This window comes from Trichechus manatus, unplaced genomic scaffold, assembly GCF_000243295.1.
Source record: "Trichechus manatus latirostris isolate Lorelei unplaced genomic scaffold, TriManLat1.0 scaffold00186, whole genome shotgun sequence".
In the NCBI taxonomy this organism is placed as follows: Eukaryota; Metazoa; Chordata; class Mammalia; order Sirenia; family Trichechidae; genus Trichechus; species Trichechus manatus.
The window spans coordinates 2,285,203-2,299,307 of NW_004444122.1; the positions used below are offsets into that span (position 1 = coordinate 2,285,203).

Below are 14,105 nucleotides of genomic sequence, written 5' to 3' on the forward strand. Positions count from 1 at the left end.
TTGGCTACCAAATGGAAATGGTTGAAGGTTCAGGAATACAGCTTCTAGACTGTAGATTGTGGAAATGGTGAGGAATAAAGGAGAAAGCCACAAGGAAAGCAGGGGAAGTATGGTGTGGTATCTAACACCCCTCTCTTCTGAAACCTTTTAACCCTAACTGGGATGCACAGTAAGAATATTAACACTTGTTTAAGGCTTCCCCTCATCACAGCAGTAGCAGCACTGCAAAGGCAGGGCATCATCACCTGCCCCCACAACTTCTAACAACTCCGATAATCTAAGATGTGACAATGATCCTTGGCCTGGGACTTGGCTGGGTCCAAGGGACAAGGCTTTGGAAGGGGAATCTGGTTTAGTATTTTGGGTCTCCTGAAATGATCCTCACCACTCTCCAACCACAGGTCCCTTCCACAAAGCTATAGGTCAGAGCTGGCATCAGTGGTCCCCATTGCCTACAGCCGGGATTGGCAAACCATGGCCTACAGGCCAAATGCAACCTACCACCTGTTTTTGTAAATAAAGTTTCATTGGAACACAGCCACATTCATTGCTTTACATCAGTGGTTCTTAAGTTGGGGCAATTTTGCACTCTCCCCCACCCCCACAGGAGACATTTGGCAATGTCTGGAGACATTTTGGGTTGTCACAACTGAGGGATACTACTAGCATCTAGTGGGCAGAGGCCAGGTAGAGGCTAAACATCTTACAGTGCACAGCACAGCCACTACAACAAAGAATTATCCAGCCAAAAAATTCACTAGTGCTATGGTTGAGAACATCTTTATGTATTGTCTATGGCTCCTTCTGTGCTGTAACCACATGGTTGAGTAGATGTGACAGAGACCATATGATCTACAAAGCCTATTATCTATATAGGGTCCCTATGAGTAGTAATGCCCTATTGGGCAGTTCTACTCTGTACTCCGTCCTACAGGGTAGCTATGAGTTGGAATTGACTCATTGGCAGTGAGGTTTGTTTTTTTTTTTTTGGTATCTATCAGAAGGAGCCCTGGCAACGTAGTGGTTAAGTGCTCGGCTGCTAACCAAAAGATCCGTGGTTCGAACTCCCCAGTCACTCTGTGGGAGAAAGATGTGGCAGTCTGCTTCTGTAAAGATTACAGCCTAGAAAACCCTATGGGGCGGTTCTACTGTATTCTATATGGTTGCTATGAGTTGGAATTGACTCAGTGGAAGTAGGTATCTATCTACTTATCTACTTATCTGTTGCTATTACAAACAATAGTGTTAGGAACATCTTTGTACACTTTCCTTTGTATAATTATTTCTGCAGTCTAGATTATTAAAAGTGAAATTACTGGCTCATAAAAACAAAACCAAACCCATTGCCATCTAGTTGATTCCAACTCATGCTGACCCTATAGAACAGAGCAGATCTTCCCCATAGGGTTTCCGAGGAGCGGCTGGTGGATTCGAACTGCCGACCTTTCAGCCAGCAGTTGAGCTCTTAAGCTCTGCACCGCCAGGGCTCTGCTGGGTCATAGGTAGGTGCATTTTAAATTTTGAAAATTCATGCATTCTGGCATTTTTGAGCCCAAAACGGAATGATGGAGAGTCCCTGTTTCATTGTGTTCTTGCCAGCTTTAAGTTTTAAACAATTTTCTAATCTTGGAGGCAAGACATGGTATTTCACAGTTGTTTTACTTTGCCTTTCTTTGCTTATTTGCTAGGTTGAACACGTTGACAACTTTGCTTGCCAATTACTTGTAGTTGCTGGCTAATTGTCTGTGTCCTTACTCATTTGTCTATTGCAAAAGACCATCTAATTTTAGCCATGACTGGATTAGATAACTAATTAAATAACATTTATAACTACTGTTTACTCAACACTTATTTTTGTGCCAGACACTGTGCTAAGCATTTCGCATAGACTATTTTTCATTTAATCAGCCTAGTGAAGAAGATATTATCCACTTTAAAGATAAGGAGTTGAGGATTAGAGAGTTTAAGCAACTTGCCCTAGATCACTGTCTGATAAGTGAAGGAGCCAGGGTTCGAGCTCCACACTGGCTGCCCAGCGCTCTAACCACATAGCTGCATTGTCACAAGGGTCTCATGATTCATTGACTGGTTCATTCATTTAATGAACACTTATTGAGGGTCTGCAATGGATAAACACATATCTATCTATCTGCCTGGTACCCAGGACACTGGTGAGGTTGCTAGTTGCTACCTATAAGCTGCACACATAGTGCTAAGGCGAAGGCCGTGGTTTGGGCTGATAAAAGATGAAGGGAGGAATTTGGAAAGAGGAACTGAATGGAAAGGGCCACTGATAGGAGCTGTGGCCTTCAGTAGAAGCACATGGCCAACTCTCTCTGACCCAGCAAGGCTAGAATCAAGAATAAATACCCCAACCTCACACTCCTCCCTCCCTCCCGTCTCCTACCAGTGACCCCCAGGGACCAAGCACAACTAGACGCCAAAGGGCAATAACATTCACTGAGGCAGTCCATGTTGCTCAGCCTCTCAGGGCACAGAGTCGGGGACAAAAACATGAAAAAGTGGACTCAGTGAGGTAAATGGAAAATGTCTGGCACCCCGTCCTCTTCACCTCAGTGTTAGGTTCCAAGAAACAGCTGCCCATCCATCCAGCTTGCTCACTGAGTCAGTTACATCCTACCACTGGTCTCTAGTGGGGTCTACTGACCCAAGACCAAAGCAAAGCAGGTCACTGATACATGCGAGTTCATTGGAGAACAAAAAGGGTTTCTGTTCTGAGGAGTGTCTGAGTAGTTACTGATTTTTTTTTTAAATAAAATTATTATTTTAGAATAGTTTTAAATTTATGGAAAAGTTGTGAGGATAGTAAGAGAGTTGCCATATATACCACATCTAATTTCCCCTATTATTAACATCTTATGGTACACTTGTCAGAATTGTTATTAGCGATCATAGAGTCAGCCCTCAACTCATGGCCACCCTCTATAATTGGTTGCAGGTCAGTTGTGATCCATAGTGTTTTCATTGGCTGATTTTTGAAAGGAGATTGCCATGTCATTCTTCCTAGTCCCCATTTAGTCTGGAAGTTCCGCTGAAACCTCTTCAAAATCATAGAAACACACAACCCTCCACTGACAGATGGGCGGTGGCTGTGCATGAGGTGCATTGGCTGGGAAACAAACCCAAGTTTCCTGTATGGAAGGTGAGAATTTTACCATTGAAGCACCACCGCCCTCTTGTCATAATTAATGAGCCAATACTGATGCATTATTATTAACTAAAGTCCATAGTTGACTTAAATTTCTTTAGTTTTTACCTAATGTCCTTTTTCTGTTCCAGGATCCCATGTAGGATACAACATTACATTTAGTTGTCATGTCTCCTTAGGCCCCTGTAGTCTGTGAGTTTGTCAGACTTTCCTGGGTTTTGAAGACTGCGACGGTTTTGAGGCGTACAGGCCAGACACTTTGTAGAATGTCCCTCGACTGGTATTTGTCTGATGTTCTTCTCATGATTACACTAGGTTTATGGGTTTTGGGGAAGAAGATCACAGAAGTTAGGTGCCGTTGTCATAACATCATATCAAAGGTACATACCATCAACAGGACTTATCACTGTTGATGCTGATCTTGATCACCTGGCTGAGGTAGTATTTGTCAGGTTTCTCCACTGTAAAGTTACTCTCTACCTCCCTCTTTGTACTATATTCTTTAAGGAAGTGATTATATGTACAGCCCACACTTAAAGAGTGAGGTGTTATGCTCCACATCCTTGAGGGTGGAGTATCTACATAAATTATTTGGAATTCTTCTGCATGGGACATTTCTCTATTCTCCCCCATATAATTATTTACTTAACCACTTATTTATATGAGTATGGAGCCTGGATATTTATCTTATACTTTGAGTTACAATCCGATACTATATTATTTATTTTATTGCTCAAATTGTTCTGGTTTTGGCCATTGAGAGCTCATTCAGTAGGCTTTTGTGTCCTTTTGACATATCCCCATTGTTATGGTTTTTTTTGAGCACTTCCTTATTTTCTGGTACTGCAAGATACTCCAGGCTCATTTTGTGTATTTCCTGCCCCAGTTCTAGAAGCAGCCATTTCTCCAAGGAACCCTGGTTCCTTTTATTAAAGAATGGTATTAGAAACCACGATCCATGTGCTAGGTGTGCTCATTGCTACTCGGGTGTCCTTGCTTCTAGGTCTTCTCAGCTGACAAAACGAGGAAATACATGTGCATATACTAAACCTATATGTATCCACCTGTATCTATATTAAGCTAAACATGAGTTCATACCGATGTCTCCAACTCTAATCCAGTGCCACATGGATAATTACTATCTTCTCCACTTGCTTGTCTATAACGGCTCACTCCAATAATTAGAAACCTGGCTCCCACCATCTACCATTTATTTACTTAACTGTTTAATTCTTAGATACATGTATAGTGTTTTTGGAATTGTTAACCTGTAAAAAACAAAAAGTTGCCATTGACTCAATTCCAACTCATGGCAAGCCCTCATGTGTCAGAGTAGAACTGCGTTCCATAGGATTTTCAATGGCTGATTCTTTGGAAGTAGATCACCAGGCCTTTCTTCCAAGGCATCTCTGGGTGGACTTGAACTTCCAACCTATGAGTTTAGCAGTCACAGTTAGTGCCACTGTGAAAAACAACTTTATCAACCAGTGTACAGTGCATATGTACAGTACCTTTTGCCTTTAATCTTACAAACTCTACTCCTTTCCAAAGGTTACTTAGGTCAGCAGCACCCTCCTCCCCATCTTCAGTGAGATTTTTCATACATTTGTATTACAGTTAGATTCTTTGTCACAGTCTGGGATCCTTTGAACTCCTAAATGATTTTTTCAAATTTGCATAAAGTTCATTCTTTGTTGTAAAGTGCTGTGGGCTTTGACACAGTGTCATGTATTCACCATTACAGTATCATACAAAGTAGTTTCGCCACCCGAAAAAAGTCCCTGAGCTTTACCTCTCCAAACCTCTTCTCCCTGGACCCTTGGGAACCACTGATCTCTTTACCAACACTATGGTTTTGCCTTTTCGAGAATATCATGTAAATGGTATGCAGCCCTTACAGACTGGCTTCTTTCATTTAACAATATGCATTTAAGTTGCTTCCATGTTTCTGCATGGCTTAACATTCCTTTTTATCGCTGAATAGTATATGATTTTATGGATGTACCACACTTTGTTTATCCCTATATCTATTGAAGGACATTTTAGTCACTTCCAGATTTTTGGGATTATAAATAAAGCTGCTATAAATGTTTGTGTGCAGATTTTTGATCAGGGTGATAAAAATGTTTTGAAAACAAATAGCAGTGATGATAGCACAACATTGTGAGTGTGATACACTTTCCAATCAATTGGGTAAATACCCAGGAGAGTGATTGTGGGATTGTATAGTAAGACTATGTTGAGTTTTTTAAGAACCTGCCAAGCTCTCTTCCAAAGTGGCTATACTATACTGCATTCCCACCAGCAATGAATGAGAACTCCTGTTACTTCATATCATCACCAGCAATTTACAGATTTTTTTTATTTTAGCCATTCTAATATCTCATTGTTCTTTTAATTTGTATTTCCCTAATGACGAATAATATTTAGCATCTTTTCATATGCTTATTTGCACACAAATATATGTATATATGGTGAGGAGTCTGATCAGATCTTTTGCTCATTTTAAAATTCAGTTGTTTTCTTACTGTTGAGTTATTTTGTTTGTTTGCTTGAATTGTGGTAAAATATATGCAGCATAAAATTCACCATTTTATTTTTAAGTGCACAATCCAGTGACATTAATCACACTCAGTGTTATGCAATCACCACCTCTATTTGTTTCCAAACCCATTCTGTAATCATTAAGCACTAACTCCGCATTGCCCCCTCCATCGGCCCCTGGTAACCACTATTCTACTTTCTGTGTCTGTGCATCTGTCTGTTTCATATAAATGGGATCACACAATATTTGTCCTTTCGTGTCTGGCTCATTTCACTTAGCATAATGTTTTCAAGGTTCATCCACATTGTCGCATGTTAGAACTCCATTCATTTTTATGGCAGAATATTTAATTGTACGTATATACATATTTTGTGTATCCATTTGTTAATGGATACTTGGGATTGTTTCTTTTTGGCTACTGTGAATAATGCTACGGTAAACACTGGTGTGCAAGTATCTGTTTGAGTCCCTGCTTTCAAGTCTTTCGGGTATATACCTAGGAATGGATTGCTGGATCATGTTGTAATTCCATGTTTAATTTTTTGAGGAACTGCCAAACTATTGTCCACTACAGCTACACCATTTTACATTCCCACCAGCAATGCACAAGTTTTCCAATTTCTCTACATCCTTGCCACCCGATGCTGTCGAGTCAATTCCAACTCATAGCACCCTATAGGGCACCCCATAGTTTTCAAGGCTATAAATCTCTATGGAAGCAGACTGCTACATCTTTCTCCTGCGGAGCAGCTGGTGGGTTTGAACTGCCGACCTTTCGGTTAACAGCTGAGAGCTTAACCACTGAGCCACCAGGGCTCCTTACATCCTTGCCAACATTTGATATTTCCCTTTTTTGAAGAAAAAAAAATACATGTATATATATATATGTATATAAAATAGCCAGCATAATGGGTGTGAAGTGGTACCTCAACTGTGGTTTTGATTTGCATTTCCCTAATGACTAATGATGTTGAACAACTTTTCATGTGCTTATTGGCCACTTGTACATCTTTATTAGAGAATTACTATCAAGTTTTAAGAGTTTTTTTGTGTATTTTGGATACAAGTCCTTAATCAAACATATGTTTTGCGAATATTTTTTTCCTAGTCTGTGGCTTATCTTCTCATCCTCTTAACAGTGTCTTTTGCAGAGCAAATGTACTTAATTTTTAAAAAGTTCAACTTATCTATTTTCTCTTTCATGGATTGTGCTTTTGATGTTTCATCTAAAAAGTTATCACCAAAACCAATGTTGTATAGATTTTTCTCCCATATCTTCTTCTGGAAGTTTTATAGTTTTGTGTTTTACACTTAGGTCTATGACCCATTCTGAGTGAATTTTTGTGAAAGGTGTAAGATTTGTGTCTAGGTTCATTTTTTCTCCACATGGATGTCCAATTATTCTAGTACCATTTGTTGAAAAAAACATCCTTTCTCCATTGAAATTGCCTTTGTGCCTTTGCCAAAAATAAGCTGACTATATTTGTGTGGGTATTGGGATATTTTTGTCAAATAATACAATGAAAATGCTTAGCACAGGACCTGACATAGAATAACCAATCAGTATTGGCTTTTATTAGTCAATGAATATATCTTTTTGTTTGTTGTTGTTGTTAGCTGCTGTCGAGTCTGCTCTGACTCATGACAACTCCATGCACATCGGAATGAAACACTGCCTGGTCCTACACAATCCCCATGATCGGTTGTAGATCCCCGTGATCAGCTGTGGATCGGACCACTGTGATCCATAGGGTTTCCACTGGCTGATTTTTGGAAGTAGATTACCAGGCCTTTTCTCCTAGTCTGTTGTAGTCTAGAAGCTCTTCTGAAACCTGTTCAGCATCACAGCAACACGCAAGCCTCCACTGACAGACTGGTGCTAGCTAGTAATTACAATTTGTTGTTGTTACTTGGCATCAAGTCGATTCTGACTCATGGTGACCCCATGTGTGCAGAGTAGCACTGCTCCACAGGGATTTCAAGGTTGTGACCTTTCCAAAGCAGATAGCCAGGCCTGGATTAGAAAATTAAAATAAGTTGTAGAATATGTGTGTGTTATTTGGCAAAATTCTATTTTGGACATGGTTTAAGTCAAGAGGAGCATTTTGCCTTATGTAGAATCGTCTTTGATGGACAGAATGTGTTATAATCATAAAAATTGTAAGAGGTACTTATACTTTGGTCTATACCTTAATTAAGTAACAAGTATACTTTTATTCAAGAAAACAATTTACAAAGCAAAATTAGAATTATTTGTCTTATTTTAAACCAAATTGTTTTTACAATACTTCACTTTATATTCTCTTGCTACTTAAATTTCTCTACAACTTTGGGAAAACCTATCAATGAACAACAAAGGCAGGTAGCAGATGTTTAAGCCTTTCCTTATTACATAAGACATAAGCAGGTCCTGGAAACTACAACCAGGAAGGAAATGCAATTGGTGATACAAAGATAGGAACTTTGGAGATTCCTGTCTTCCCACCTCGTCTTGGAAGGCTAAATGAGCCTGAATCTACCCCAGGCTTTAGAAATACAGTGTATTCGAGAATTTAAAAAAAAAAAATTGTAAATGAAAAAAACCTCAGCAGATTTCTTGATGGACCATTCAAATACTGTGAAGATGCAAATTTCTGGCTCTGCTGCCCCAAATTGTTTTAGGCATATGCAATCCCAATTAAAATCTTGGCAGGATATTTCTTGGAAACTGACAAAATTATTCTACAGTGAACATGAAGGCATAAACAGATCAGAATTTCAAATAAAATTCAGAAGAAGAGCAATGGGTGGTGGAAAGACGGACTCTAGTAGATATAAAACATACTATAAAGCAATGTGATTAAAACAGCAGGGGTCTTGAACGAAAACAAACATACTGCTGAAGGAGAATAACAAGACTAGGGGAAAAGCCCAAGTCTAGAATCCATTATGCAGAAAAAGTTAATGTATGATAAAGGCCTTGCACAAAACCTTGAGGAAAAGGAAGGATTGATACATTTTGTTAATAGGTCAGAGATTTGGAAATGGACCATTTACATCCTCATCTCATACCAGTATGAAAAAAGAAATCAAACTTCAGAAATATTAGTTTCTTGCATAACAGGAAGAAGGCAAACATACAGACTGATAAATTTCACTTTAATATAAGTGCTGTTACAGAAGGAGAAATAAGTATGTGAAAACACTGAAGAGAGGAGCCTCAGTTTTCTTATAGAATTCAAGAAAGTCTTCACCAGGGAATTTATACTGGGTTTTAGGGGATGAATAGGAGTTTGGTAGGCATAAGCAGGGAATACATGCATAAGGATGAGGTCATGAATAGGACTGGCATTCTGAATGTAATGAATGGTAAGAGATGGGCAGAAGCTTGTTCATAAGTTAAGGGAGCTACTTACCTGAGAACCTTCTCCAAGTGTAGTGCCCTTTTAACAATTTTAAGCCACTATGTCATCATGAGGAGCCCTGGTGGCGCAGTGGTTAAGTGTTCCACTGCTAACCAAAAGGTCAGTGGTTCAAACCCACCGGCCACTCTGCAGGAGAAAGATGTGGTAGTCTGCTTCCATAAAGACTGCAGCCTTGGAAACCCTATGGGGCAGTTCTACTCTGTCCTATAGGGTCACTATGAGTTGGAATCAACTCGATGGCAGTGGTTATGTCATTATGATGGTGGTTTGGACCAGCGGTTCTGAAGCTGTTACCCAGGGTCCCTCAGAACTTTTCAGTGGGTCTGTGAGAGCAAAACTATTTACAGAATTGTTTTTGTTGTTAGCTGCCATTGAGTGGGCCCTGACACATGGTGACCCCTGGTACAACAGGATTGAACCATTGGTTGATTTTTGGGCAAGCCTCCAATGACAGACAGGTGGTGGCTGAGTATGAAATGCACTGGCCAGATATCGAACCTGGGACTCCAGCATGGAAGGCAGGAATTTTACCACTGAACCACCATTGCCCCCTTTCAGTGAAAAAGGCAAGTAATGAGTTAGTATTATTTCATAAGTATCATCATCATCATCATCATAATAATAAAAACAAATCCTTTGCTGTGGAGTCAATTCCAACTCATAGTGACCCTATAGGATAGAGTAGAACTGCCCTAAACGATTTCCAAGAAACGGCTGGTGGATTCGAACTGCTGATCTTTTGGTTAGCAGCCATAGCTTTTAACACTGTGCCACCAGGGCTCCATCATAATAATACTAAGTCTTCATTTGTCTTTTTCGCTGTTACTCTCTCATGATGTATAGTGGAGTTTTCCAGAGGCTACATGACATGTTGATATTGCAGCAGATTGAATGCAGAAGCAAATAGGAAAATTAAGCTAACTTCTGTTAAAGAGATCTGCAGAAAATGTAACACCATGCTACTCTAATCACTAACTTATATTCTGGAAAATGCAATTATTTTTTCATTTAAAAATGTTCTTTATGTTAACATGTTACGGTTATTTTTAAATTAATTAATAAGTAAATTTAAAATTTCTCAGTTTTAATTTCTAATACAGTGAATATACAGCTATAACCCACATAAACAACAGTTCTTTGGGGTCCTCAATAATTTTTAAATGTATAAAAGATCCTGAGACCAAAAAGCTTGAGAATCTGGTTTAGACAGATGAAAAGTCGTTAGAGGAAGCCCTACAAACAGAAGTTCCTGAAAAGTTTTTTTAAAGGTACTTCTCCTCTGGCCCTTCCCCTAGCCAGTCCCCACCTATGTCAGAAGTGGGTGGGCCCTTCCCTGGAAATAGTATTGAAAAGGTAGGATGGTGGGGTAGATTAAATTGGCCACAAATTCTTTGTAAGCTCTCTGCTTCAAAAAGTGAAGTATAGCTCTCTACTTCTTGAATCTGGGTCGGCCTTGTGACCTGTTTTGATCAGCGAATATGAAAGAAGTGACTCTGGGTGATTTCCAAGCAAGGTCTAAAGGGGTTACAAGAGGGGCGAGCTTCTGCTGTCATCCCTTGTATCCCGGAAACCTCCATGCTGTGAAAGACCATGTGAAAACAGAGGCCCAGCTAAGCAGTTTCCTACTTAATTTGGCTTTCAAGACCTGTAATAACCGACCCTAAAGCTATCTCTCTAAACTGGTCTCCATTTCCAGAGATAATATCCTTGGGGAAAAAAAATCCTCTTTTGTGGGGTTGGCCCAGTGTGTGTTTTAATTGAATTTGAATGCTTTTTTTAAAAAAACATTTTGAATGTCTTCAGCGCCTGATCAAGCACCTTGCAGCTTGCCACTGTCCTGCACCTATTACTTACATTAGGCTCAAGTTTACACATTACATTCCTTACCTATTCCCCTGAAGAATTTGTCGCCTCTACATCTACACACCCCACAACACAACACACTCTGTTCTTCAAACCTGCATCGCATTTTCCTGCCTCTTTAGGAGAGGAGGAAAGCGTTTCCTTCTGTTTCCAGAACAGTTCCAGAAGCCAGAGCCACCGCCTCTAAAACTTCTTTTTCACCTCTATCCTCCTGGCCATCCAGTCGATTCTGACTCACGGCAATCCCATGGCTTCCAACGTGCCTCTGGGTGGCTTTGAACCTCCAACCTTTAGGCTAGTAGCCCAGCGTTTACCGTTTGCACCACCCAGGGACTCCCCCTCCGTAATTAACCACTTCTTATTCAAAGTCTCATTGCAAGATCCCTAACCTTTGTCAAAATCTCCCTTCCCCAAGTGAGCTATGAATCATCAGGGCTTATAACTAGGGTGGGGCGAGTGATGCACTCACCTCAGGCACAACATTTAAGGTGGCACCAAAAAGCTCAGTAATCACGGTAAGTAGTATTTTATTACTATATTTTTAAGAATCAAATGCAAAAAAGAAAATCCATGGTGAACAAAATATCAAATTTAAAAATAAAGACGAGATCTCTGGACTCTGTCCCCCTCCTACCTGTCGTTCCCATCCGAACCCCTCACTCATGAGTGGTAGGACTGCATGAACTCCAACTAGGTGTCACATACTTCATGCTTATGCTACACGTGAGCCTCAGGGCTAAGCAACCTCGGGAGAGCCATCCTATTCATCACTCCCTGCCCCAGCGCCTCAGCATGGTCCGCACCACGGAGCTGGGAACTGAGACCCGCGCTTTCGCAAAAAGGCTGGAAGCAGGGGGTGCTCGTGAGGGCGTGTGTGCCCGCGCATGTGTGTGTTGCACACATGTGCATGCGGCTTCTAGTCTTGCTTCTTTTCCGAAATCCTGGCTCAGGACAGAGCAGAGCACTGCCTTCCAGTATGCACCCAGAGCTCGGACTCTGCACTAGCAAAGACAGGAGCACGGGATTGCATGTGGGAGAGCTCACAATTCCTTCTTGCACAATTGGCAGGTGGAGCGCCAACTCTTTCTGACGCCTTAATCCCGAGCCAGGAGCACGCCGCTCCCCGTGAGGTTGCAGAGGGGCCTGAACCTACATTTCCAGACCCTTTAAATCTCCGCGGGACTCCTAATACTGCCCTCCCATCGTCGTAGGACGAGCAGAGACCGTGGCAGGAGGAGCCGCTGAGGAACGGCGAAGGAAGACGGCAGCGGAGGCGGAGAGGGTGGAGGAGCGTCTTCCTCACTCCGCCCCGCCTCTTCTCTCAGGCTCCGGCCAATCGTCGCGAGCTCCGAGCCCTAGCCCCGCCGCTCCACGCCTCCTCCGCCTTGCGGCTCCGCCCGGGCCGGTAATAATTAGGCTGAGGGCGGGGGGAGGGTGCGGCGTCAGCGCCTGGCGTCTGCCAATCCCGGGCTCTCCTCCGCGGTTGCGTCACAGGACGAACAACCAAACAGAAAAGTTTAATAAACAGCGGACGGAGGGGCCGGCGGCGGCGGGGCCGGAGCGAGCTGGGGTTCGGCGGCCTCACCTGTCCCCATTCACCGGCGGCGACCGGCGGCGGCGGGCAGCGCGTAAGGCGGAGAGAGCCGCCGCCAGGTGAGGAGCGCGGCCCGCGGGGTCCAGCCAGCTCGGTGCTGCCCCTCCCCCCATCCCTTCCCCCACTGGGCTGAGGCGATGGGCGACGAGGCCCGCCCCCGGCCCCTCCCGGCGCCGGCGAGCCGGAAGCGGAGGGCGGCCGGCCGGCGCAGCAGGTGGTGAGCCCGTCCCTAGCTCGCGGGCCCTGGCCGGGCGTTCGCTACATGGCCAGGGGCGAGGGGATTCCCGGCCCCGGGGGCAGGGGCTAGGACCCAGGCAAGCAGGCTCGGGCGGCCTCAGCTCCCTCAGAAACGCGCGCCGGGCGCTCGCGGTCTCGCGCCGGCTTCTCGCTGGGGTGGTCGCGCCAGAGCGGCCAGGACCCCCGCTCTCTGCTGGGGCCGGCGACGCTCGCCGCCCTGACCCCATTCCGAACAGTTGGCGGGCGGGGATCGGAGGGGCTCCGGGTACCCTCCGGCGCGTCCCTGTCACCAGAACCAGTCATGTCTCTGCCCCGCCTCTCAGGGTCTGAGGTCCTTTATGGAATGTTTTTCCACCTGCTGTTTTCCAGCGCCAGCGAAGGGAGGAAAGTCTAGCGTGTCAAACTGCCTTCGGACTGGCAAAGGGGACGGGAGTTCGTCGTCTTCTCTGTTAATGTTTTGCTTACTCAGGATTTCTGAATATTTTTTCAGCTCTTTTGAAGTAGTATTTTCAAGTTTGTGTCTAGCTACGTAAACAAGTAGCTAAGAAAGTACATAAGGATATTGTATTTAAAGTTATTTTGACGTTATTTTGTAATATGGTGCTAACCTCAAATTTAAAGCAGAATTTATCTTCCCAACTAGAAAGTTGGCTACCGCTGTGAGGAAGTTAGGGCCTTGGAGTTACGTATAGACAATTGATATTACAATGTCTGGCGGTAAAAACTGAGCAATCTTAAGGGTTTTGAAATGGTATTGAGTTCAGAATCTGATTTTTCTATGTAAAATACCTTAAGTTTTTAAGATTAGTTGTGTAGTAATTATATCACCAATTAGAGCATTTACGTCCCAAGTTACATACAGTCTTCAGGGTGTCCGGGAAATGTTCTTTTTTGGAAAATATGCATATTTAAATTTCCAGAACAGGTTTTAAATTTTTTTTCTTTTACATTTTAAAATATATTTAAGGGAGGCAGGGATTACAGTTAAGAATGAAAATTTAGGAAGTGATAGATTTATTATTTGATTGTATTGACAATTTCCTCAGTGTACACATACATTAAAACTTACCAAATTTTACACTTTAAACGTGCAGTTTATTGTATGTCATTCATACCTCATTAAAGCCATGTAAACTGCCCCAAAGAGTAACCAGAAAATACATCTAAACACTTGCAAAGGAATATACTTAACACCATATAACATAAAGCCATAAAACAATAAAAATCCTTGACCCCTCTACCCAACCAAGAACTGGAACTTTGCCAAAACATGCATCTACTTAGGAGTTTCTT

General features: G+C 42.5%; 1 protein-coding gene across 6 annotated transcripts in view; it reads left to right on the forward strand.

Moving 5' to 3' along the window:
* The first annotated feature begins 12,388 nt into the window (after positions 1-12,388).
* Positions 12,389-14,105, forward strand: part of ZFAND6 (zinc finger AN1-type containing 6) — a 76,572-nt gene continuing 74,855 nt past the window's right edge. For 3 of the 6 annotated variants that reach the window (XM_004387490.1, XM_004387492.1, XM_023741685.1), the window contains exon 1: positions 12,389-12,634. The gene's annotated coding sequence lies outside the window, so the exon portion shown is untranslated. The remainder of the gene's footprint in view (positions 12,635-14,105) is intronic. The other 3 variants (XM_023741673.1, XM_023741676.1, XM_023741683.1) reach the window with 3 other exon arrangements.